The sequence below is a fragment of the Peromyscus eremicus genome, chromosome 19, assembly GCF_949786415.1.
Source record: "Peromyscus eremicus chromosome 19, PerEre_H2_v1, whole genome shotgun sequence".
NCBI lineage: Eukaryota > Metazoa > Chordata > Mammalia > Rodentia > Cricetidae > Peromyscus > Peromyscus eremicus.
In genome coordinates this window covers 39,126,168-39,151,493 of record NC_081435.1, presented here as the reverse complement: position 1 = coordinate 39,151,493, position 25,326 = coordinate 39,126,168, and positions in this window count along the sequence as shown.

Genomic DNA, 25,326 nt, shown 5'->3' with positions numbered 1-25,326 from the left:
AAGAAAAAAGTATGTTTGCTGTATAAAATATCTATTTCACTAAAAACTAAAATATAAGTTTTGGCCACAAAATAATAATGATTCCAACATTGATGTTTTCAACAGTTTTTCTCATTGAAATTTAGGCAATATATAATTTATCACTGTTTCTTTTAAAGCTCTCAATATCTTAATAAAATTTCACCCATTGTATTTAAACTGGTTTTATTCAAACTAATTATAAAGTACAATTTTTGTTCTTTATAACTATTGACATCCCAGTTTTAAAATACAGACAAATGGAATAAATACATTTGCAACTTATATCTCTATGAAATTTTATGATACAATGAATTATTGCTTTCACATATGTTGCTTTTCCATTACTGTAGATTTTAGGATCAAAGCCCAGGCCCTGGTAACTCTAACAGGCTAGTGTCAGGCACTTTTCTTCAATATACCAATTAAAGTGATAAGAATAGTGAAGACAAGAGAAGGTTCTTTATTTAGTGTGGCCATATTAGGCAGAAGAGCAAACACAGTTCAAGGCACATCAGTGCTCTGACATGAGATTTAAATTAAAAATTCAAATTAAAGAGAGGACAAGAGTTATTCATAATCAGGTAGCCCTCATCAGGACATGGTTCTGCACAAAGTTACCCATCATTGTCTCCAGTCTGTCTTGCCAGGTGGTCTGACTAGTTTTTAGGACCCTGTAAAGTTTCTGGAAGAGAAAGGCAATATGGTTTCAGCCTTTCTGTTCCTTAGGTGTGAGATTCCTGAGGAAATTCTAATTCATTGGGGTCCATTGTCCCAAAAGTTTAATAGGCTAAAGGAGGGGAGCAAGTGTCTACCTTCAGATTGTCTTTTCTACTACCAGATAGATTAAATTTCTGTATATCATTCAAAATGTTTTATCACATTCTTACCAGAATTTAATAAATCTTCACTCTAGCATTTGTTAATAATATTTAAATATTGGGAAAGGAATGTTTTTTGGGGATTTTTAACTTATTTTTTTCAGTAAGCCATTAAATCCTTCTTTTTATATTTATATACTCAAAATGTTTAATTTCTTCATTTCTGCATTGAAAAAAATCAAAATTAATTTTCGTTGTTTGCAATGAGGAATTAAATAAATCAATGAAGCAATGAAAAAGCATTCTAGACATTGGTAGTAACACCAACGAATGGAGAGGGATAGACTATGGTGTTTAGGGAAGTGTAGGTACTTAATTTAGGGAGACTAGACTGAGCTGTGAGGTTAAGGATGAGGTATCTTTGTATGCAGATCAAAATGGGGAAATTGCTTTTACCAGTTTATAGGACGCTGATACTAATTTGAAACTGTGTAGAAGTAATATCAGGTAATGTGGTGTTCAAGGAGATGTTTTAGAAATAAGGATGGATCATAATGAGAATGTTCTAACGTACTGATTAATGGTATAGACAAGCATAGGAAGTAATAAACATAGAAGATAGTGAGGAGAAAGCATCTCACAGGACCCTCCTGTTCTCCAGGGGCATCTTATAAAATATTTATAAATTAGGACAAGATTCAGAAAAGTAGTAGAATAAGCAATACATCTGTAAAATTTTCCTAGTATAGATAGTAGATAATAGAGATAGATAGATAGATAGATAGATAGATAGATAGATAGATAGACAGACAGATAGATGTAGGTAGGTAGATAGATAGATAGATAGATAGATAGATAGATAGATAGATAGATGTAGGTAGGTAGGTAGATAGATAGATGATAGATAGGTGTAGATAGATAGATAGATAGATAGATAGGTAGATGATAGATAGATAGATAGATATAGATGATAGATAGATAGATAGATAGATAGATAGATAGATAGATAGATAGATAGATAGATAGATAGATAGGACACACAGATAAAGGAAGTAAAAATCACAAGAGTACATGTATTGTAATTAGTTAAGATATACAGAATAAACAGACATTATAGAAGTCCATTGTTCTTGACAGAGCTTCTACTTTTAGAGGGACAAAATACTATCGTCCTTGCTAAATACCTTACAATCACACTGAAGCTTTAAGGAAGCTCATAGGCTCCTAAACAATCCTTCTGGTTTGAAGACAGAAGCTTTTGATCTAGCTGAATCGGTACAATAAGAAAAGCACCTTCTGCTTTAACTCTTGCTGAAAAGTAATTTGAAGTGAACTGATGTTAGCCAATCTGTGTTATTGTTTTTTCCCTTCTCCATATTGTTTTACTATTCAAATTGCATCTGACAAAACCCACTGTTCTCTTGTCTAGTGGGAGGCTGCGATAATTGTGATGAACAAATAGAAGCCAATTAAATCTGCAATTAAATTTGAAGTTGTGTCTTTTGACATGTGTGAGTGACAACCCTGTTCCTCAGACTGATTTGCATCTTAAGCTTTTTCTCCAACTTCACAGTCAATCTTCCCATTCTTTTAATGCTAAGCTGGAGTTATTGCTTTTGAGAAATGCTTAGTATTGCTCTGTCAAGGGGAATCTGTTGTGTGATATTTTGTTTGTGTTCTGAGAAATAAAGCTTGCCTGGAGATCAGAAGGCAGAGCTATCCACTAGTTAACCATAGAGGCCAGGCAGTGGTGGCACACACCTTTAATCCCCGCCCTTGGGAGGAGGAAACAGGAAGATCAGGAGTTTAAGGCCATCTTAGGCTACTCGAGATTGAATCAGTCTAAAAGAGAAATAGAGCCAGGCAGTGGTGGCTCACACCTTTGATCCTAGCACTTGGGATCTCATGCCTTTGATCCCAGCACTTGGGAGGCTATAGTTTTTAATCCCAGCACAATTGGGAGGTGGAGACAGGAATGTAAAGTGAATGGTGGCAGGATCTCACTGCCTCACCATTTAGTCTGAGGGGACAGGACCTTCCCCCATTGGGTCTGAGATTTCACAGAGGTAAGAAGTCTCATGGCTGGCTTCTCTGCTTCTCTGATCTTTCAGCTTTCACCCTAATACCTGACTCTGGGTTTTCATTGTTAAGATTAAATAGATTCATGGTCAAGGAATCAGGGCCCAAATGGCCACTTAATTGGTCAAATTAGGGAGAGGTGAGAAATTCTCACAGGTGAAATGCTGCAGAGATGCTGCAAGAGAGAGGTGCTTATCCAGGAGAAGAGGTATGCTTCTCTGCAGAACTGCCCTGCTTTTCAGCAAGTCACGAACCAATAAGTTTGTATCTGAGTGACCATCCTCTTTGTCTCCTCACTGGCACTAATTACCGAAGGAAAAGAGTGTAGTTTGTTGTTCTTCTACTCTCTAAGTTCTTACCGTCTCTATATTTATTTTGATAAATGAAACTATCACATTTCCAGGTCCACATGCAAATAACAGGCCAGGGACTAATGGTTCTCAAAATTATTCCTGGATATCTTCTAAATTTGTCTCATTTTCATTAACTTGTCATGTTTGAAAAACTGTTATTTCAGGGTGTTATGTGACAGACTTTTCCTGGGGAGATGAAACACACACACACACACACACACACACACACACACACATACACACACACACACACACATACATACACACACACACACACACACACACACACACACACACACACACACACACACCTACTGACCCCAAATAGATATCTCACAACAGACCAAAGTACCAATACCACAAATATCCAGTTTGGTGAACCAAGGGATTTTATTGGAATTGCTTACAGGAAAATGGGTGGGGAGCAGAAATAACTCAAAGACTCAAAGCCCACCCTAACATGAGTGACAGCTTCCAAGAGCTGGGGACCTGGAATGCAATGCACATCCTGCAGGCAGCTCAATAGGTTGGAGAGAGTCCTTTCCAGGTGGTTCAGTTGACCTGAGACTTTCTAGGCAGCTCAGCTGGTCTTTGCTTTTCAATTTAGTTCGGCTAATATCCACTTCTTCCAGATGTCTGGGACTTTCTGAGACTTTTCTTTGCAGCGTGTCTAAGAATGTTTTCAGCAATCTTTACTCTTTATATGTTCTTGAGAGGGAAGGTTCTAGTGAATCTGGCCAGGTTCAGAGACTTCCTTAAGATAATGTCAGATGTTTACTTCCCATCTTAACTAGCTCCCTTGCAGCATTTCACCTCCCTTAAAAAAAATTCCTGAAGTTTCACCTCCCTGTAAAAATCCTGTCTTGAGATGTTTCCCATGTAGAAGGTTTTAATCTCAGATAAAACTGCTACACAACCCAGAGAAAATAGGCCTCTTTGTTTACACCAAAGTTTTAACAGGAACAATATACTTTCCTCCCAATGGGTGTCCTTTTTGAGAAGTAATGACTAGATAGGTTAATTACATTAAAAAATTTAAATCATCTGTTTTCTGCTGGACTCATTAATCATTCCAGAGTGCCTTACACTAAGATAATTAGCACTGAAATAAGGGCAGAATTAGTGGGCACCAGTAGGATGTTGGCTAGATGTTACGAGTATTTAGCATGAAAAGTATGAAAAAATGTTAAATACATGTGATAAATTAGTTGGCATATGTAAAGAATTGAAAGCCAGTAATCACTGGAGTAAAAATGGAGTGCATAAAATAACAAAGATTGAGTAAAAAATTAATGAGTAGGTAACATGGCATGGGGTATTTTTTTAAAGGGTCATATAAAATGATAGCAAGAAAAACAGCCTAATAGAGTCCTGATGGAAATTCCAGCCAAGTAGGAATACTGCAAAGCTTTGAATGCATACCTAATTGAAAATGTGGCTTTAAAAAAACAATGTTGCTCCTAACAAAAGCACCTATAAATTGGAGATTAACTGAGGATAAGACTCCAGAGGATTCCACTACCACAAAGCTTGAATAATTGTGAGAACTTCGCTATGAATTGCATGATAGTAAAATAAAACATGGGTTTTAGTGTTGGACGGACTCTACGGAAAGTCGAAGCATGTACAGTTGAATTCAGATGTAATAAACATATATAGAATTAACTATCCTCTCATTCCCACAAATCTAACCGATCAAGAGCACATCAATACAGAAGACTAAGAAAAATTATTTTCAGGAAAGTATAACTCACTTTATAGAATAAAATTTCATTATAATGGAGACAATACTTTGTAAAATTTGGAGGAAAATCATGGTTTATGTCATTTGTGTTGGGCATCACATTAAGAATGTGGGAAGGACCTAGTAAAGATTACAAAAATAGTATTAGAGGTATTCAGAAAGCAGACTAGAAATCTGTGTGTTTGGGGCTGTAGGAAAATGGATGCTGGAATATAGAGGAAGTGAGAGGGGCAATTTTGTTTATGGATGGAATATTGTCAGGGACTTGTACTGAGTCACTCCTTAGCACTTTCATGAATGGTTTCCTGCAGAGTGTGATGAATTTTCAAGTCAATCCAGGCTGCAGCAGAGTTAAGTTCTGAGGCACCGCATAAATCTCCTGTGTGCTCCACATACATGCATCTTTCATTTTTCTCTTTTAACATCGCCTTTGTCATTCCTAAGTTACCAAGTCAAAGTACCAGAGTTGGAAGGACATCTAGAAACGTCACCTAAATCACTTGCCTGTGTCAACTTACCTAGCTTGAGTAGAAACATTTCCAGGAACAAAACATTTTACAACTCCTCCAGGGATATTGTTAAATCATTCCAGTGTTCATAAGGCTGAGCAGTTCTGCTTCCAGATGGCCATTGTATTTGCTTGTACTGGTCTATTCCCTGCCCACTCTCTCTCACTTCCACCCAGGTCCCCCACTTTTCTCCATCCTCATCTTCATTTTTTGGAATCAGTATTCCTTTATTCAAGTAAATCTGTGCTGTTTCCCCTGCATGTCTACTGCAGGTTTTCCTAATGTCTCAGAGTTGCTTTTGTTTATCTGTTTCTCTTCTCAGCATTCCTAGATCTTTTACATTTTCTTCTGAATCCTCAATAAGTTTATTTGGGGCTGAAAGCAAATGAACCGAAATGTTATAAATCACGTTGGGAGGAAAATGAGGTATTGGAAAGTGTGAATATCTGAAGAGCTATTTTCACCAGTTGGAGGATTTAAAGGCATTCTTGTAGGCTTAGGAAAACCTCACTGGGGATGGCTGCCAACATCTCTCTTAGGTTTACTTACCCAGGCAAAATTGTTGGGGATCCTGGCTGGCCAACATCCTATTAGTATGCAGAAAGCTTTCTGCTGGAACATTTACGGAATCAATTAGAGTTCAGAATATTTTTTTAAGAGCATGGTTGAGGGACTCATTTAGTGAATTGAGTTTCAGGATGTTTTTATTCCTGTAGGAATTGCCTCTATATTAGCAGGTAGCACATTAAGGCCATAGAAGATTTTAGATTTAAGAATCATTAATTTGGGTCAATATTTTTTATCTAACAGAATAGCACATTAATCTCAAGCATGTATAATATCCCAAATCCTAGTTTCATAGGGGCTACAAAATTTTCTATGGAGAAAGTTTGAGTCCTGATAAATCTAGAATCACTATTTAAATCGGTTTATAAATAAATTCAGTGGTTCTTTGTGTGCTAAGTTCTTGATTTATTCACAATGATGTTTTAAAGAGGCCTGCTGAGTTTCGCCACCAAGGCAGGCCCTGATTTGCTTAGCATAGCAGATATTTTTACACTGACTGAGGAACACAAAGTCTCAGCTCCTTGTAGCTATCAGATCATATATTTTAAAAAGATTGTGCATATTCATTAGTTTGGTAGATAAAAATAAAAACAGTATTTTAATTTACACTACTACGTATTAATAGAACTTATGCAGCTCTACTTGGATTCATGGAAAGTGACTCTTTACAAGATGTGTTAATAAAGTGTCCATGTCTATTAAATAAGAATTTTGAAATGATGAAGATGATGAAAGTTTGAAGTACATGCCCAAACATACCCAACATAGGTTTAAGATACTATAAATAAGGGTCCTAGAAGAGAGTGCTCGCCAAACAGGCTTAAGGACCTGAGTGTAAATTCTTAGAATCTACATAAAAGCTGGGCACATGCCGCTGTGTAATCCTAGCACTTTGGTGGTGAGATGAGCAATGAAGACAGGAGAACCTCCTGAAGCTTGTGGGCCAGTTAGTATGGGATACACTTTGATGAGCAACAAAAGACCCCATCACACAAAGTAGAGAGCAAGGAGTGCTTCACAAAGTTATGTCCACTAACTTCAATATGTGTCACAAGTTCATGCCTTCACCCATAACACACACACACACACACACACACACACACACACATACACACACCACATACCATACACTAAACCCAAAAGTTTAAAAGCAGAACATATGAATAAACCAGGAGGATTCTTCATACCTAATAAAAAAAGCATCATTTATTACAGTGTTATAGTGTTATCCATATCAGATAAGATAATAAAATATACTACCTTTTGTCTAAAAGTATGTGAGAATGAGAATGTAGATGTGTTTATCTGTGCATGCTCTATTCTGTAGGATGATGCCATGGTGACTACCAAATATAGATGGGAAGCCATGGTTAAATATGCTTAAAAGGATAGCGTTATTTAGACTTTTAACATATAAATCTATGGAGATAAAGTCTAGAGCCTGTTTTCTTTCCTTTTTTTTTCCTTGTCTCATTCCTTGAGATCCTATTTTCTAGTTCAGGATATGACAGACTTTTCCTTTAAAAGTTCATGTGAACTCTCTGGACCATATGGTCTCCATTACAACCACTCTATTCTGCTGTTCAACGCAAAAGTAAAATGGATGACATGGAGGGGGCATGACCATGTTTCAAAAACACTGATTTTCCAAAATAGTTCAAGTAGTTTGTGGATCCCTATATGATGTTTATAACTTAAGCTTATTATGTGGCTTTGTCTTTTCTTTTTAAATTAAAAAAATTAAGCACTTCATACATGAGTACTATATTTATATTCTTTTCACCCTTCCTCTCCCCACTCCAACTTGCCTACTCTCTGAAATTATTGATCTCTAATTTTTTTAATTATTACTGTATAGCCATATGCATATGTGTGTAATAATATATACTATTATATATATATACACATATATATCTCACGTGTGTATACATAAACACAGTCTTCTGAGTCCATTTGGTATTGCTCTTATATGTATGGTCTAAGGTTGACCAATTGGGATTGGCTAATCTATGAGGGGCCCATCCATTGAGAAAATTGATTCTCCCTCTTTCGGCAGCCACGATTATCTGTAGCTCTTCATTTGGGGAAGCACCTTGTTAGTTTCCTCTATCCATGTCAGCATGTCAACTAAATTTGTCATTCTTTAGGTCTTGTGTGGGATATCAGATTGATGAGAGCACATGGATACAAATTACCTGTCATATATTGAAGACACTATCTCATAGCAGATGTCCTGGTCCTCTGGCTTTTACAAGCTTCCATTCCCTCTTCTACAATATTCCCAGTCTTTGGTGTAAGGGTTGTGTTTTAGATAGATCACTTGCCATTGGACAATTCATGGTTAGTTATTCCTCTGCCTTTTGACCAAGTGTAGGTTTCTGTTATTGTTTCCGTCTGCCTGCTATAAAAGGAAGCTTATGCGATGAGGATGAGAGCTGCACTTACCTGTGGGTATAAAGTTAAGTGTCTAGAATGCAATTAAAGATTATACTGGATTAGGAAATTGACAATAGCAAATTCTCTCTTAGGGTCTATGGCCTCGCCAGCCATATATAGTTGCCTGGGATTACTGTATGAAGCATGAGTTTCCTCTTCTGAAGCATGCATTAAGTCCAGTTATCTGGCTGTTGGTTACCTTGAAGATATAAGTGCTACCATTCCATGCTTGGGAACATTTTATTGTACTGGTCATCTCTGTGGTTCATATGCATTACAAGTGGATGTGACTATTGATGACTTTATCCCTTGACAACTTGCATAATACCTTCAAACACTCTGAAGGCTAGTCCTCAGAGAGGAAGCTTCCAGGTCAGTTGCAACTTGATTCTTCTTAGTCCTGTGCCCTAAGTGTGTGGTTTCTTGAAAGTGATATAAAATTACTTTCAAGTTCTAGGAGGTGAGTAAGGGTAATACCAATTACCTATATAATTCTAAGAGTCTCTAGCCAGAAGCTCCAGTGGAGTTTTCTATTCAGTAACTTTTAGGGAGATTTCCTCTGCCTAACTATTTGATAGTCTGTGGCTCTTGGATAAGCATTAGCACCAAGTGGTATAACTTTATATGTTATGTGCTTATATGTGTATTTATATACATATATGTGTATATTTGTATATATATATGTAAGTATATATAAAATGTGTATTTTTATGTAAACATAAAAAATGATTCCATATGGCTTTTCAAACATCCTTAGTGTAACATCATTTCAAATTCTACTTTAGGAACATTTCTTTTCTTTTTAATTGAAAAATAAATTCTTTTCTCATACAATATATCCTGATTAGAGTTTCCCCTCCCTCTACTCCTCCCAGTTCCTCCCCACCTCCTCCCTGTTGAGATTCACTCTCTTTCTGTCTCTCATTAGAAAAGAACAGGCTTCTAACAGATAACAACCAAACATGACAAAATAAAATATAATAAGATGAAGCAAAAACTATCTTATTGAAGTTGGACGCAGCAACCCAACAGGAGGAAAACAGTGTCAAGAGCAGGCATGAGAGTTGGAAACCGACTCATACTCACAGTCAGAAATCTCGTAAAAAATACTAAGCTAATAGCTATAATATATAGTCAGAACACCTGGCAGAGACCCATGTAGTCTCTGTGATTGTTGCTTCAGTCTCTATGAGCTCTTATGTGCCTTGTTTAGTTGATTCAGAGGATCTTGGTCTCCTGGTGTCCTCCATCACCTCTGTCCCTTACACTCTTTCTGCCCTCTCTTCCCTCAGATTCCCTGAGCTCTGAGGGCAGGGATTAGATGGAGACCTCCAATTTAGACTCTCTCTCTGCACAATGTCTGGCTGCAGATCTCTGCATCTGCTCTCATCTGCTGCTAGAGGAAGCCTCTCTGACGATGACTAGATAAGGCTCCAGTCTATGAGTACAGAAGGAAACCATTAGGATCATTTTGTTGACTTTTTTTAGACTACTAGTGTTTGGTTTTACCCTAGACCTCTGAGCTATCTAGTCTCTAGTTCTTGGCCACCCGAGCACTTCTCATGGAGTGGGCCTTAGGTCAAATCAGACATTGCTTGGTTTTTCCCACATATTCCTTGGCACCTTTGCCCTAGCATGTTATACAGGCAAGACAGATTGTAAGTCAAAGGTTTTGAGGCTGGGTTGGTGTCCACGTTTAGGTAGCCTGCAGAGTACCTTCTAAAAAGAATTTTCCTGACTGTTTCCATTTAGGCCCAGTCCAGAACTAAGTGTCTTTTCCGTGTTAGCTAGGACACCATTAGCAGAGGAGGGGCTTCTAATCTGTGAGTGCGGGGGGACCCCCAGAACGCTTGTGATGTGTGTCCCAAGGAGCAATCACAAAAGACTCAGGAGGCTCAAGCTCTGGAGTCTATCTCTGTGATCACAGGCCTAGGCTTTCCTCAACTATAAGTAAATGTTCCACAAATTCTCAAGAAGCTCTAGGATTTTATGGTGCTGTTTCTGCTCCCAGCAACGCTGCTTCTGTAGGCAGTCTCAGACTGTTTCCCTTCTGAGCCACTTTCTTCCACAAACAGTCAATGTTGAAAGCTGTGATGGGGATCTCATTTCTTATTTCTACCTTAAGTACTTAGAACTGATGTTTTTTTTTGCTACCTTCTTTTAAGCCCCACTTCTTTATTTTTTATTTATTTTTCAGTATATCCTGACCCCAGTTTCTTCTCCCTCCACTCCTCCAAACTCCCCTCCCACCTCTTCTCTCCCCCAGATCTACTCCTCCTCCATTTGCCTTCAGAAAAGAGTAGGCCTCCCAGGGATATCCACCCAACACAGCATAAGAAGATACAGCAAGACTAGGCGCAAACCATCATCATATAAAGGTTAGGCAAGGCAACCCAACAGGAGGAAAAGGCCCTGGACACTCTCATAGCCCTCAGCAGCAGCACAGGCCAAGGACATCAACATGGCCTCTGGTAGCTGTACAGGCCACTTTCATCAATATGGCCTTTGGAAGCAGCACTGCCCACAGACAACAACATGGCCTCAGTTAGTGGCACAGACTATGGGCAACATCATGGCCCTCAGTGGCAGCACTGGCCTTGAATGTCAACACAGCATCTGGGTGCAGCAGGACCATGCATCCAAACATGGCCCACAGCAGCAGGACAGATTGCCAGACATCCACATGGCCCTTGGACTTCATCATGGCCTGGGGCAGAGTACGGATCATGATACCAGTATAACCTCTGGGGGAAGCACAGGCCATGGGAAATTTTTGAGGAGGCCCAATCCAGTTCTTCACCTTAGACATTCTGTCACTGCTCAGACGCAGGGCAATCATGTGCCTGGGCAGCTTGTTCAGTGTCGAGCCCCACCCAACCTGTTGAACAGTCCTGAATAAGGAAGTGAGGATTAAGAAAAAAACAGATGGAATCAAGCCATAAGTTGGAGTCACTGTGGGCTCCCACAGTTTAGGGGTTTGGTATGCCCAAGCTCCAGGCTGCAGCACACCACCCTGTTCACCCCACTCAGCAAGGACATGGTCCCCCCCGACCACCACAGCCTTCTCTCACGCTTGTCACAGCTTTTATGTCTGTAGTTCTGCTTCTCTCCACCCCCGATGCATCAATGGGTTCCTCCATCTTTCCCATCTCTCCATCACATCTTTGTTAGTTATAGTGGCATTGGAAACTGCAGTTTGTCAAATGGTATGATTTTCCCCCAGACAGCTTTACATACAAATGTTCTTTGTGATGAGTCGTTGGTCTGGTTCAAGGCTTCTGGTTTCTGACACATCATAACTACCGAAACATTACCAAGACTCCTCTTAGATATCCTGCTGTTGCCCATAGTCACGGTGATCCTGTGGCTCTGGTTCTTCAGGACTGCCACCTTCCAGCAGCTCATAGATCCAGTGGATGTTGGGGTGGACAGACTCAAAGCACTAGATCTGGGCCTAGATGGTAGCCGAGTTGCCTGCCAGCCTTCCTGCCCTCCCAGGGCCTGTAAAGGTTCCTCTTAGACACAGTCTCTGAGTTTGCATTAGACAAGAAGAAACGCATCAAGAATGATGTTCAAATGCAGGTTCTCATTCTGAAACTCTTGCCTTGGAAAAAGAAAACTGTTTGAATGAAATGAAACCAAAGTGTGAGTTATCACTTAATATTCTTAAAAAAAAAAAATCATCAATTCAGTTCTTGGCAAATAGTTTTTAATAGCATTCCATGATTAAACCATCCTGTGAGGCCTGGCCTGAAAGAATCAGAGACCCAAGGATGTCAGCTTCCGTGCCAGTTCTGATAGGAGCAGATGCCAACTGCACAAATGTCTTGTGGAGCTTGCCTCCATATGGTCTCCAGTAGGTTTTGTTCTTGCAATTTTTAGAGTCTGGAATACTTTAGGAAGTTAAGTGTCATTATCCCCCAAGCAAAACCAAAGCCTTACAAAGCCTTACAAAACTTACAAAAGAATCCTTTTGGATAAGGAAATGAATTTTTAAATAGATATTATAGAGTAAAGATTAAAGTTTGGCTTACATAAATATGTATGTCTTAACTTCTTCCAACATAAAACTAATTAGAAATATTTATTAATGTTCTTATTTGACACTCCAGGAGTATGCATTCCTAAATATAAAATATATTTAAATTTGAATATCTAGATTTTAATTAATGATAGAACTGCATCTTGAGGAAAAATAATATTGTTGTATTTATAAGGATTAGAACCGTAGAGGAAGAAGCATTAAAGTCACATATAAATGCTATTATGCAGAAGATCAGTGAAGACAAGTGGTTCTGTAGAAATAAAAAGATAGTCATAAGAATGTTGACAGACCAAACTGGAAGGACTGAGTGCTTGTGTCAAGGGAGGTAAGTGAAAAGCAAGTAGAGGGTAATTTTAGCTTATGAAAATGTCCTGTACATAGTGATAGATGGGCATAGATAAGTAGTTCACTTAGAAGCAAATAAAGCTATTGACCAGTTAAGAATAAATAACAAACAAGTATGAATCATGTACTCTGTTCAGTTCATGTTCTGAGCTGTCAGTGCTAGTGGTTAAGGGGTGGACAAGATACACATGAACCTTTGCTCACGTGGCTTGTACTAATAGTATGCAGCAAATAAAATACTAAGTGAAAAAGCAATAGAAGTACGTATGTGGTAGCTGATGGGAATAATAACAACAGAGAAAAACAGATGCTACAGCCATGAGTATTGGAGATAGAATTCCCTTATAGGCAGGGTAGTTGAGGAAGTCATCTTAGGAACTGACTGAAGACCCAGAGGATGCCTAACCAGACAAGAAAGAGTGTAGGAGGAATAAGTAACAATGAAATAGCTTAATTGATTCCCAAAAGGCACAAAAGTTGAGTTTATGGAGCAAAGAAAGAATGGGGACAAGTATCTCAAGATGCAATAGACGTGTCAGCAGAAAAGTGGATTAGAAATTGATTTAGGACCTAAGATTCTGAATCTTGTTATAAGTACAATGAAAGAGAATGCTCTAGAAAATTTAAGCAAGAGTACAACAAAACTATGACATACTTCAAAGGATTATTCTGGTTCTCCCGCTGGCAAAAATTGGGATCTAGCTTTTGTAGTTACTGTTGCTTTCCGGCTACCACCTCTGACATACTTTATCCATGGGACTCAGCTCTCTATGTCTCTGCCAACCCATCTAATCTTTGGAACAGCCCAATGAAGTAGAGATTGGTATTGTCCCCTAGTTCCGAAATGAAAGTAGGAAGGCACTGAGAGGTCAGTTACTTGGGCTGGGTTTATTCAATTAATCACTGGCAAGGCTAATCTATGAACGGAAGCAATCTGTGTCTTTAATCACTGCGCTATCCTATAAGCAAAACCCGGGAAACAGCATGTGTTCATTATAATCTGTGAGGGCTGGTCTAGCACCTTAGACTTGAAAGTAACAGGTTATATGAATTGATCACATGTTAAACTCAAAGAGCAGGAAAGGCAACCAAAAGGTAGAAGTTAAGAATTGTGCCTGAAGTAACTTTTGTCTGAAATTGAGAACCGAGGAGATATCCTGCTTTCATATTAGCATGTCAGTTGGTGTCATAGCTTCCTAAACAAGACCTTAATAAGGTGCTTAGATTTCAGAGGGAATGAGGAAACCCAAAACACTAAGACACAGATTTATGTTGATGACTACATCATATAACAATAATGTGGGACATGTAGCAAGAGAATCTACTTGGTTAGGAACAATGTGTTGGACAACCACAGTAATGGTGATACAGAATAGTAAGCCACTAGAATCAAGAAAGTTTATAAAGAATCTGTTGCACTAAATACTAGATAAAAAGTTGGAGGTCCTGCCCATGGAATTTAGAAAATAAAAACATGGCCATGAGGCACAGCTAAAGGAAGAATTGGGGGCAAAAGTGAGTTTACTTCCTAGCACCCAATGGCCATGCAGAATACTACTGTCTGCAACTTCAACCCTAGGAAACCCGAGTTCTATCTTGGTCTCTGCAGGCAGCCAGCATACATAACTACACTCACACATAGAATTTTTAATTATTGTATAGAAGGAAAATGTGGGGGTTGGTTCGAAATGAGAATATATGCAGACAAATGCATTGAAAGCACATTCTTAGAGCAGGTGTCACCGTCTGTGAACTTCAGGAGTGAATGTCAGAACCTTCATATAGCTTTTCCTCATCAGTCACTTCCAATATGCTTCTAAAAGTAGTACAGACTCACACAGGGCTGAGCTAGCTTAGATCAGCCACCTTGTATTTAATACCTTCACCTTGCAGAGTAGGTAGTGCGTGTACCTGCAATTGTATAGTTAAAACTTCATTGATTCTTTACAGTTTGTGAACAAATAAGTGTTTTCTATTAATTTTCAACTTAATAAAGATTTACTGAAGATTTTTCCATTTCAAAAAGATGCCCAAACCAACAAAAGCCACTGTTTTCTGTAGTTTTTGTTTTGTATTATTTATCTATTTATTAATTTGGGACAGGGTCTCACTGTGTAGCACTGGCTGGCCCAAACTTACTATGTAGACCAGTCTGCATAGAATTCACAGACATGTGAGTATCTCTACCTCTTGAGTATGAGCTCAAAGGTGTGGGCCACCACACCCTACTACTCTGGTAGCTTTACATGAATTCTGCAAGATTATTTGTAGTTGTTATTTGTGATATTCAGACACACACAATGCAACGTAGTAAAACATCCAAATATAATAAATATAACATCTATCTTTTACTATTCTTTATAAATCCCAAATAGTAAAGGTGACTATCACAAATATATCACTATGCCTCTACAACTTCCCTTTAAAAGTCAAGCAATAGAACAAAGCATACAGGAACTTTAAAGTTGGCATAGCTCTGGAGGGATGGCTCTGTCAGTAAAGTCCTTGCCTTGAAAGCATGAGAACCTGAACTCCATCCCTAGGACCCATGAAATAAGTTCTTGACAGTGTGATATGCACTTGTAATCCCAGTACTAGGGAGGCAGAGACATAAGGATCTTTGAGACTTACTGGCCATCAACCCTAGCATGTTTTGTTAGGTGTAGGCCAATGAGAGACCCTGTCTCAGGTGGATGACATTCTTGAGAATAAAAATCTGAGGTTGTTCTCTGGCCTCCATATATGTGTGTGTGTGTGTGTGTGTGTGTGTGTGTGTGTGTGTACATATATATGTATTCATGACTATATGAATACATGCAAATATATACAGAAAATGCATAAAATCTAACTCCCAAAGAATGGCATAGTTTTTAGGGTAACATTTTCTATCAAATATAAGATTATTTTCTGCTTGCATTGCATGAAATGAATCGAAAACAAGATGTATGAAAACTTCAAGTAGCATAGCTCGGTGTAGCTTAGCTATGTTAAAAGGCTTGCTTTGCAAGATGAAACCCTGGGTTCCGTTTGTTTTAGTTTATTTAACACAGATCTAGTATTATTTTCTGTGTTCTACACAGCATTGGTAATTACACTCTGTCACTGCCCTGCAGGAGCTGGCTGCTGGCAACAAATATCATTCACATCCCATTTGTATTGGCACGCAGGACTAGACCACATAAAATCGGAACTTTGAAGACGGCTTATGGGGGAATGGACTTAATTGTTTAAATGAAGAAAGGGTAAGACAAAGCCAGAGGCTGCTAAGTAGAGTGAGATGAAAATGAATGTGTTTCCACATAAGACAGTTCTGTGACACTTGAGGGTAGGAGGAAGCTGGGATCAGGACTGAGGATTATATAAACGAGCCAATAATACACTAGGAAGCGGTGGCCAAACTCACACAATTCAGTCTTTAATGGAGGACTCAGGAAAGAAGCCGAACACCTTGGCCGTCATCACAAAAGCAAGAATGTGTTATTGTCTGTTAGAGATGAGAGTCCCTCTGGAAGAGGTTGAAGAAAGGTTCCAGAAAGAGTGCCATAAAGAAGGCAGCATGGCATATCTGCCTAGAGGAGGAATGGTCAGTTCTTAAAAGATGAAAAGGAGCATGTGTGGTTGGTAACTCACAGCTTCAGAGAGCTGGATAGTGCTTGCTAATCATCCTCTAAATAAGACATTGAAGACAATTTTATTACTTGATGGACATCCTAATACCATTTGATTGCCAAATTTATTAGCCTGTAAAGTATTCTGTTGGTGTTGGGAAACTACTGAACTGGCATGTGTGTGCTGTAATGACAATAGGTAGTAGAACAAGGAGGTATAAATATAGGAGACATTTTTGAAGAGAGAAGTGGTAAGTACTGGCAACAGCCTCCATGTGCAGAGTGAAAGAGATGATTCAGAGTTTAGTCACTAACACATTCTGTTCTCTTTTGGCCATATGCATTTATGAGACTCTATAAATGCAGATGATTAACATTCATTTGAACACTAAGAGGCATATTGGTAAAACAGTTTTCTGTGTTGGCCTTTTGTTCTATAACTCCCAAACATCCCAGGGTTGGAAACACAGGCATTTGAGTTGATTGCATTCTGGGCTTATTTGTTTAACACAAACATCAGCTCATTTGCTCCTGTTACCTTTGGCTCCGCACAATGTCTGAATAACATATGTGATTTTATTGAAGCCCTTGGCCTCCCTCTCCTGTGTCACCCAATAGATCCTTGTGTCGTGGTTATCTGCTGTGGTTTGTTTGCACCTCACTGAGGGAGTTTGCATTTTTAGCAAGGTATCAGGTAGCATCTTTTATAGCTCTTGCTTCAGATGCACTCTTGCAAAGAGCCCTGGTGCTGTATTTTTGTTTTCTCAGAAAAGCCTTGAATATATACCCCTCTTTAGTATGTAAAACAAGACCCTGATACCTACGGATGTGTGGAAATACTTGTGCTGGTGTAAGCAAAATAATGTTTTACCTACAAATATAAGATAACAATTGTGGTGATATTTTATTTGTGCTGAAATGTGATATTTTATTTGTATGTTAATAAATAAAGTTTGCCTGGAGGTCAGAGGTCATAGCAAGCCAGAAAACAGAAGTCAGGCAGTGTTAGCACACGCCCTTAATCCAATCACATGGCAGGGAGAGTCTCTGTGTGTTCAAGGACACACCCAAGCGTGGTGACCCATGCCTTTAATCCCAATACCAACCATAGAGACCTGGAGGTCTGTATAGACAGGCAGTGATGAGGAAGTGATGTGGCTGGGCTTAGAGCCAATGAGAAGGCAGAACAGGAAGGCAATAAAAGTGCAGGTTAGGAGGGAAGAAACTCTCTCTGGTGAAGCTACTGGGTGGTGGTAAGCTAAGGCTAGTTGTAGTTATTTGCTGTTTCTCTGATCTCTTCAGCTATTACCCCTGTATTTGGCTCTGTGTTTCTTATTTAATAAGACTGTTTAGAAATTCATCTACAAACAATAATTTCAGTTCATTGGCCATGAGGCTTGGCTTGGGGAGATTGCCCTCACTTCTGACAAAGATGCATTTTAGATTCACTGATTCCAAAACCTTCTGCATTTGCCATCACAAGCTGCAATATTTGCAAATCATATCTCTACAAACTTACAATACCCCTTGAATAGGCAGAAAGGAAATAGAAAAGTCCCATGACAACTGGTACCCAGAGGAAACTCCTGTAAAATGTAATAGAAAAAGGCAGATAGCAAGATGAAGACAGGTGCAAACAAAGCCACATGTGCCTGCTGTTTGTTGCGCTAGATGTCCATTGCTCAACATCTACAAACAAGGTGCGTAGCATTATAAGCTAGCTGTGGTTCTCATGCAGCAGCCTGGCTCTGTGGCGCATTAATGAACCTTGGCATTTCTTCTTTTTGCTTAATTGAATTTTCTTCTAACTCACTACATGTTTATGGAAAAAAGTGATGATTACAGTAAAAACTCATTTTTGTAAAATAACAACAAGCATAGTTTCCAGGAACTCTACCCATACCTACAAGTAGAGAGAGTGCTCAGATATTTGACATCTCTTAGAACCAGAACGATACTAAAATAGTTAGATACTAAATTTGATATGTATGTGACATAAGATACTCTTTCTGGTCTTTTTCTAGAATCCATAGACTCAGGGCACATCACCAACTCAAGCTAAAAGGACAAACAATTTGCTTAACGATATCTATTTGGTTCATTTTTTTTAATTAAGTATTGTCTGTTAGGGTTTTGCCATGTTCTAACACCTTGACAAGGCTCTTCTACCTCCCTTGTCAACAAAAGTTCAAGTTAGCCACCGCATCAGACAACAATGCTCTGTCATTCTCTCTACAATCTCACTGCCAACCAAGGGACTGTTCAGTTCTTTTATTTTACTCATGCGTCACACATAAATGTGCTCTCTCTATGAAATCTCTGTGTTTGGCTTAGGTAGATTAGCAGTGGCTCTTTTTATTTAATTGAAAATAGAATCAATTCTTCTCTCATGCAATACATCCCAACCACAGTCCCCCCTCCCCCCGCTTCCTCCACTCCTTCCAGCTCCCTCACCCACCTCCCTTCTCCCCCAAATCCACTCCTCCTCCATTTCCCTTCAGAAAAGAGCAAGCCTCCAAGATACAACAACCAAACATTAAAAAAAACACAAGGTACAATAAAACAATGCAAAAGCCCTCATATCGAGGTTGGGCAAGGCAACCCACTAAGAGGAAAAGAGTCCCAAGTGCAGGCAAAAGAGTCAGACACACCTGCTTTCACTGTCACAAATCCCATAGAAACACCAAGATAACAGTCATAACATATATGCCGAAGACCTGGTACAGACCTTTGCAGGCCCTGTGCTTGATTCGTCAGTTTTTGTGAGCCCTCCTTAGTAGATTCTGTAGGCCACATTCTCCTGGTGTCTTCCATCCCCTCTGACTCCTACAATCTTTCCTCCCCCTCTTCTGTGGTTCCCCAGTCTGTAAGGGGAGGGACCCAATGGAGACCTCCAATTTAGCCTCTCTTTACATATAATGTCTGTCTGTGGGTCTCTGAACCTGCTCCCATCTTCTGTCAGAGGGAGCCTCTCTGATGATGACTTGACAAAACATTGATCTATGAGTATAGTAAAGCATTTCATTGATTTTTTTTTGTCAGTCATGTTTGGTTCTACTCTAGGTCTCTGGGCTATCCAGTCTCTGGTTCCTGGCCACCCAGGCAGTATAAGGTATGGGCTCCCTCTCCCGGCATGGGCCTCAAGTTAAACCACGCATTGGTCGATCACTCCCACAAGTTCTGCTCCACCATTGTCCCAGTACATCTTTCAGACATGAAAGATTATAGGTCAAGGGTTTTGTGGCTGGGTTGGTGTCCAGGTTTCTTCAGGCTACCCAGTCTAGTAAAATTGGTGAGTTTCAGGTTCAATGAGAGACTCTCTTTCAAAACAATAAAGTGGAGACAGAGCAAGACATATATTAACGTTTGTTATTGACACATACATGTGCTGTCATTTACACACACACACACACACACACACGAAAGAAAATGAAGCAGTCAGGCTTCAGACCATGAGGACCATGTCAGATCATGAGTCTTCTATGCCATGAAGAATAACTACCTGCTGTCATCATTTTCTCTTTCTTAGTTCTCCTGAAGCTACAAACTGAGACTCTTTATAGAACATGAGTTCCCGGCACTAAGGTACCTGTTTCCCTGTTTTTTGTTTTGTTTTGTTTGGTTTTCTGCCTGAGGTATTTTGCTGTCATCAAATCTCATGGTGTCCTTTCCAGAAGCACAATTTGGGAGCAGTGTTAAGGTAAAGAATAGATTATTCAACAGGTAAGCTTGAGAGAAAATGAGTAAATGTCTCACATAGCAACTAAGGTATATTCCAGGCACAGGTAGTCTGCAGGAAGATGGAGCCTTAGTTGCTCATATTGATAATTTATTTTTAAGGCACCCTTTATAGACTTACGTTCATTTCTTGTCCAAATTTTCAACTCCATTATTTGTCCTTCCTGGCCTCAACTTCATATATCCAACCAAAGTTCTTTCAACCTCAGATATTATGATGAACTGTGAACGTGGTTCTCTAAGCTACCAGGAATTGATTGTGAATTTTAAAACAGGGAAAAGATGTGATCTAATTTACATTTCGGAAGGCTCTTGTTCTGAAGTGTGTTAGCAGGGCAGTACTAGAAGCAAGAATAGTAGAAGGCTGTTGACCATCTTCACAGCTACTATTGTGGGTAGGAAGACGGACGTATGAAGGAATTGTTTCCCTCTACAATTATGTACTTAATGGAATGTATGTAAGATATGAAAGTAATATCCTGATCACATTTGGCATAATCAAGTTAATTGACAGATCTGCCATATTACATGGTTATTATTTTTGCAGTGAGAATGCTGGAGTTGGACATTCAGCAGATTTCAGTGAGGTAATAGTGCATTACTAAATATAATCACTGTGGCATACACTTCCAGAACTGAATTATCAAGTGTAATTGACATTCTGACAGCATCTTTCATCTTCTTCTCATCAAAAAAGTGAAATCATGTCCAGGATCTGAGGGCTCATTACAGCTGTAGGCATCCATTCTCAGATATTACCTTCAGAGAGTTAACCATTGGGCTGACTTTTTAACCAACCTACCCCCACCAAGCTTCACCACACTGGAGACCAAGGCATCAGTGTGTGAACCTGGAAGAAAAAAAAAACATTAAAAAATAAAAATAGGAACTGGAGAGGTGGCTCAGAAGTTAAGAACACTGGCTATCTTTTAGTAGAGCCTGGTTCAATTCCCGCATCCACAAGGTAGTACACAAACTCTGTAATTCCAGTTTCAGGGAATCTAACACCCTCTGTTGGTCTCCATGGATGCCAATCACACAGGTGAAGCAAAGACAATCTATGCAGTTGGAACATGTATATACATAAAATTATTATTTTTTAAACAGAATTATTTCTTTGTCCTTTTTCCCAAAGCCATTCTAACATATGAGAGGAAATATGTCCTTGTGGTTTTAATTTGCATTTTCTGATTTTGAACACCTTTTCATGTATTTGTTGACTACTTTCTATTTGAATGTCTTCTTTGGAAAATTGCCTGTCTGGTAGCGCCGTTGCTTATATTTTAATTAGGTCATAAGTCTTTGAATATTGAGTTGAGTTCTTAATTTCTTTTTGAATATTTTCTTTAGATAAAAAGATTTGTGAATAGTTTTTCTCACTTGGTAGATATTTTTGTTTGTTCATTTGTTTATTTGTTTTACTTAGATTATTTCCTTCAGTGTGTCAAGGATTTTAAAACAATGCCATCACACTACTCCAGTTTTCTCTTGGTTTCTTCTACTTTTGGTGTTCCACCAAATATAATTGTCCAGAGCATTATCATGAAGCTTTTCTACTTTTTATTTCTAGAAGTTCTATAGTTTCAAATCCTATATTCCAGTCTTTAATCTTGTATTCAATTTTCTAAATGGTGTAAAAATGGTCTTGCTATTTTCTTCTGCACATGAATATCTAGTTTTCCCACAACTGTTTATCAAAAAGACCATCCATTCTACCTATGTGTCTTGATCCTCAATTATTTTACGTATGTGGGTGCATGTGTATGTTCTCTGTTCTGTTCCATGGGCCACTTTGTTTTTATTCCTGCACCATACTGTTCTGATGAAAGTAATTCTGTGATATATTATGAAATTAGGAAGTGTGATGATTTAACCTTGTTCTTTACTAAAAAGCCCTTTCACTGTTTTTAGTCTTTTGGGCTACATATAAGTTTTTTAGTATTGTTTTGTTTCTCTAAAACATGTTGCCTGGCTTTTGATAGTGATTTCATCCAATCTATATATTGTATCACATACCATAGGAATTTTAATGATATTAATTCTTATCCCTAGACATAGGATATCTCCCCCTGCATGTGCTTAATTTTTTGCAGTGTTTATGATTGTCAATTGTGGGAGACCAGCTCTCTCTTACTCTCCCAGGGCACTCTTGAGCACAGAGAAGTGAGGAATTTGTAGATAGAGGGATAAAGAGAAAGAGAGGGAGAGACAGATAGAAAACATAGGATAGCCTGGGGAGGGCCTGGATCTCAACCCATCAGCCCCTTCTGTCCCCTACTAAAGGGCTTTTTAAAGGAATGCTAAGGGATGAGGCAAAAGACCTCCCCCCAGCACAGCAAGTGTAGACCATCCTAGACACCTGGTTACCTTGCACGTGGTCAAGCCAACCCCTAATACAGCCCTGCTGTGTAAAGCAAGCTAAGTTCTCACCAGAAAACCTTGTGGGCTCAATGTACTTGTCAATGTACAAGTCTTGAACTTCACTAGGTAAAGGACTCTTGGAATTATTTCCACCAATAAACTTTCATAACACTCTTTGTAAACTAACATAGATTGTTTTTTGGAAAATATTCCCATGTGTCATAGAGAAATACATAGAGAAAGTGTATTCTGACGCTCTTGGTAGGGAAGTTCCTTAAAAGTTATGTGCATGCTTTGGGTTAACAGTGTGGCACTGTTTTGCTTTTCATGAATTTTATGAATTTTAGGCCTGGACAATCTATCCACCATGATGATGTGAGTTTGAAGCAGAGGTAGGAGTTGTGGTTTTATTTTCATATAGATCTTTGCTCTGCTTTCTATGTTTTGTGATATACATATATACATATGTATATACTTGTCATTATAGATCTCTATTAAATTGACACTTTTATCATTATAAAAAGGAATCTTTTTTGGTATATGATACTGTGCTGCCTTGTTTTATGTCAACTGGACACAAATTAGAGACACCCAAGGTGGTGGCAGCCTCAGCTGAGAAAGTGCCTCCAAAAGATAGGGAGGTAGGCATGCCTGTGGGGATTTTTCTTAGTGATTGATTGAGGGAGTGCCAGCCAATTGTAGGTGATACCAAGCCTAGGTTGGTGATCCTAGGATCAATAAGAAAACAAACTGAGAAAGCCATGAGAAGTAAGTCAGTAAGTAACACTCCTCCATGACCCTCTGCAACAGCTCCCACCTCTAGGTTTCTGCCCTGCTTGAGTTCCTGCCCTCACTGCTTAATGATGAAATGTTATGTGGAAGTGTGAGTAAAATAAACCCTTTCCTCCACAAGCTGCTTTTGGTCACGGTGTTTCATCACAGCAATAGTAACAGTAACTAGGAGAGAAATTGGTATCAGGGTTGTGGGGTATTGCTGTGACCGATCTTTATTTTGGGGAGGATTCTGGAAGGACTTTTGATCTTTCTAATGGAAAAAAAAACAAAAAACATTTAATGGTCAGAGCTTGATGAGCTGTTCTGTGGGAGCTTGGAAAATAAGAATGTTGAGAGAAGTTCAGACTCTACAGGCCTGGCTGATGAAGTTTCAGAGGGAAGTTTGAGAGTCCCTTAATGACTCTTTCAGGGCTGTTTAATACTTTGAGTTAAGAATCTTTGGTTCTGGTTAGCTGGAGCTGAAGAATCAGCTGTGATTAACATGATACCAGAACAACTAAAGTGAAATCCTTGCTTTGCTGGGATACTTGATACTGGTCATCTGGATCTAAGAAATCAGGAGTAATTAAGAAGAGACCAGCATCATTGTTGTGAAATCTTCTGGGAAGTGTTTCCTCATTGTACGTACAGAAGCTGTGTTCCAGACGTGGCCAAGGTTGTACCTCATGTTGGCAGGTGAACATGTTAGTGTAAGAGCCACCCAGGTGGTACTGGTTTTGAAGGCATAAATAGGTCATGGAAAACAGCTGAGGTTTGGCACTGTGAGAGGCCATTGGTGAAGGGGCAGCCTCAATGGCAGCTGAAGGCCCAGGACTGAAGGGGTTATGCAAAGAAGTTGAGGCTTGGCACCATGAAGGGGACATGGAGATCAGCCGAGGCTTGGAACTGTTTGGCAGCTTTGGAAGCCCTGAAGAGGGCCCAGGAGAGGCTATTAATGAAAGTACAGCCCAGTTGCAGCGGAAGACCCCAGGATTTTGGAGATGCCAGTGCCATGAAACAGCAAGACCACCAAGAACAACAGCAGCAGTGGAGTGGAGCCAGCCTAAGGCTAGAAGACAAGCTGTGGTTGTTGCAGAGGGTAGAGCTAGAGAAGTGACCCAGGCCCTATGGAGGAGTCCGGAAGAACCTAGATCTATCCCAGACATTGGACTAATGTTCAAGAATATTGTTGATGTTCAAGAACACATTCCTATCATTTGTTACATTTTTTAAAAAAGGAAATAATGTATTCCTTTCCTTCTCTGTTTTTGCTTTTAGGGGGTTGTTTGCTTATTTGTTGGACTGATTATAGTTAGGAGGTGTGCTGGCTAGTCTTATGTCAACTTAACACAAGCTAGAGTTATCTGAAAGGAGAGAAGTTCAATTGAGAAAACGCCTCCATAAGATCCAGCTGTAAGGCATTTTCTTAATTAGTGATTGATTGGGGGGCAGTCCCTTGTGGGTGGTGTAATCCATGGGCAGTCATCCTGGGTTCTATAAGAAAGCAAACCGAGCAAACCACGGAGAACAAGCCAGTAAGCAGCACCCCTCCATGGTCTCTGCATCAGCTCCTTCCAGGTTCCTGTCCTGTTGAGTTCCTCTCATGACTTTCTTCAGTGATGGACTACATTGTGGAAGTGTAAGCCCAATAAGCCCTTTCCTCCTCAACTTGCTTTTTAGTCATGGTGTTTCATTGCAGCAATAGAAACCCTAACTAAGATAAATTGGTACCATCATAGTGGCTTATTTCTGTGACAGACCTGACCATGTTTTGGGGAGGATTGTGGAAGAACTTTGGAACTTCGGGCTAGGAAAGCCATTAAGCATTGAAAGCTAAGTGGGGTGTTATGTAGAAGCATGGAAGATGAGAATTTTGAGAGCAGTGCAGAAGATGGAGGCCTGGCTTGTAATGTTTCAGAGGAAAGTTT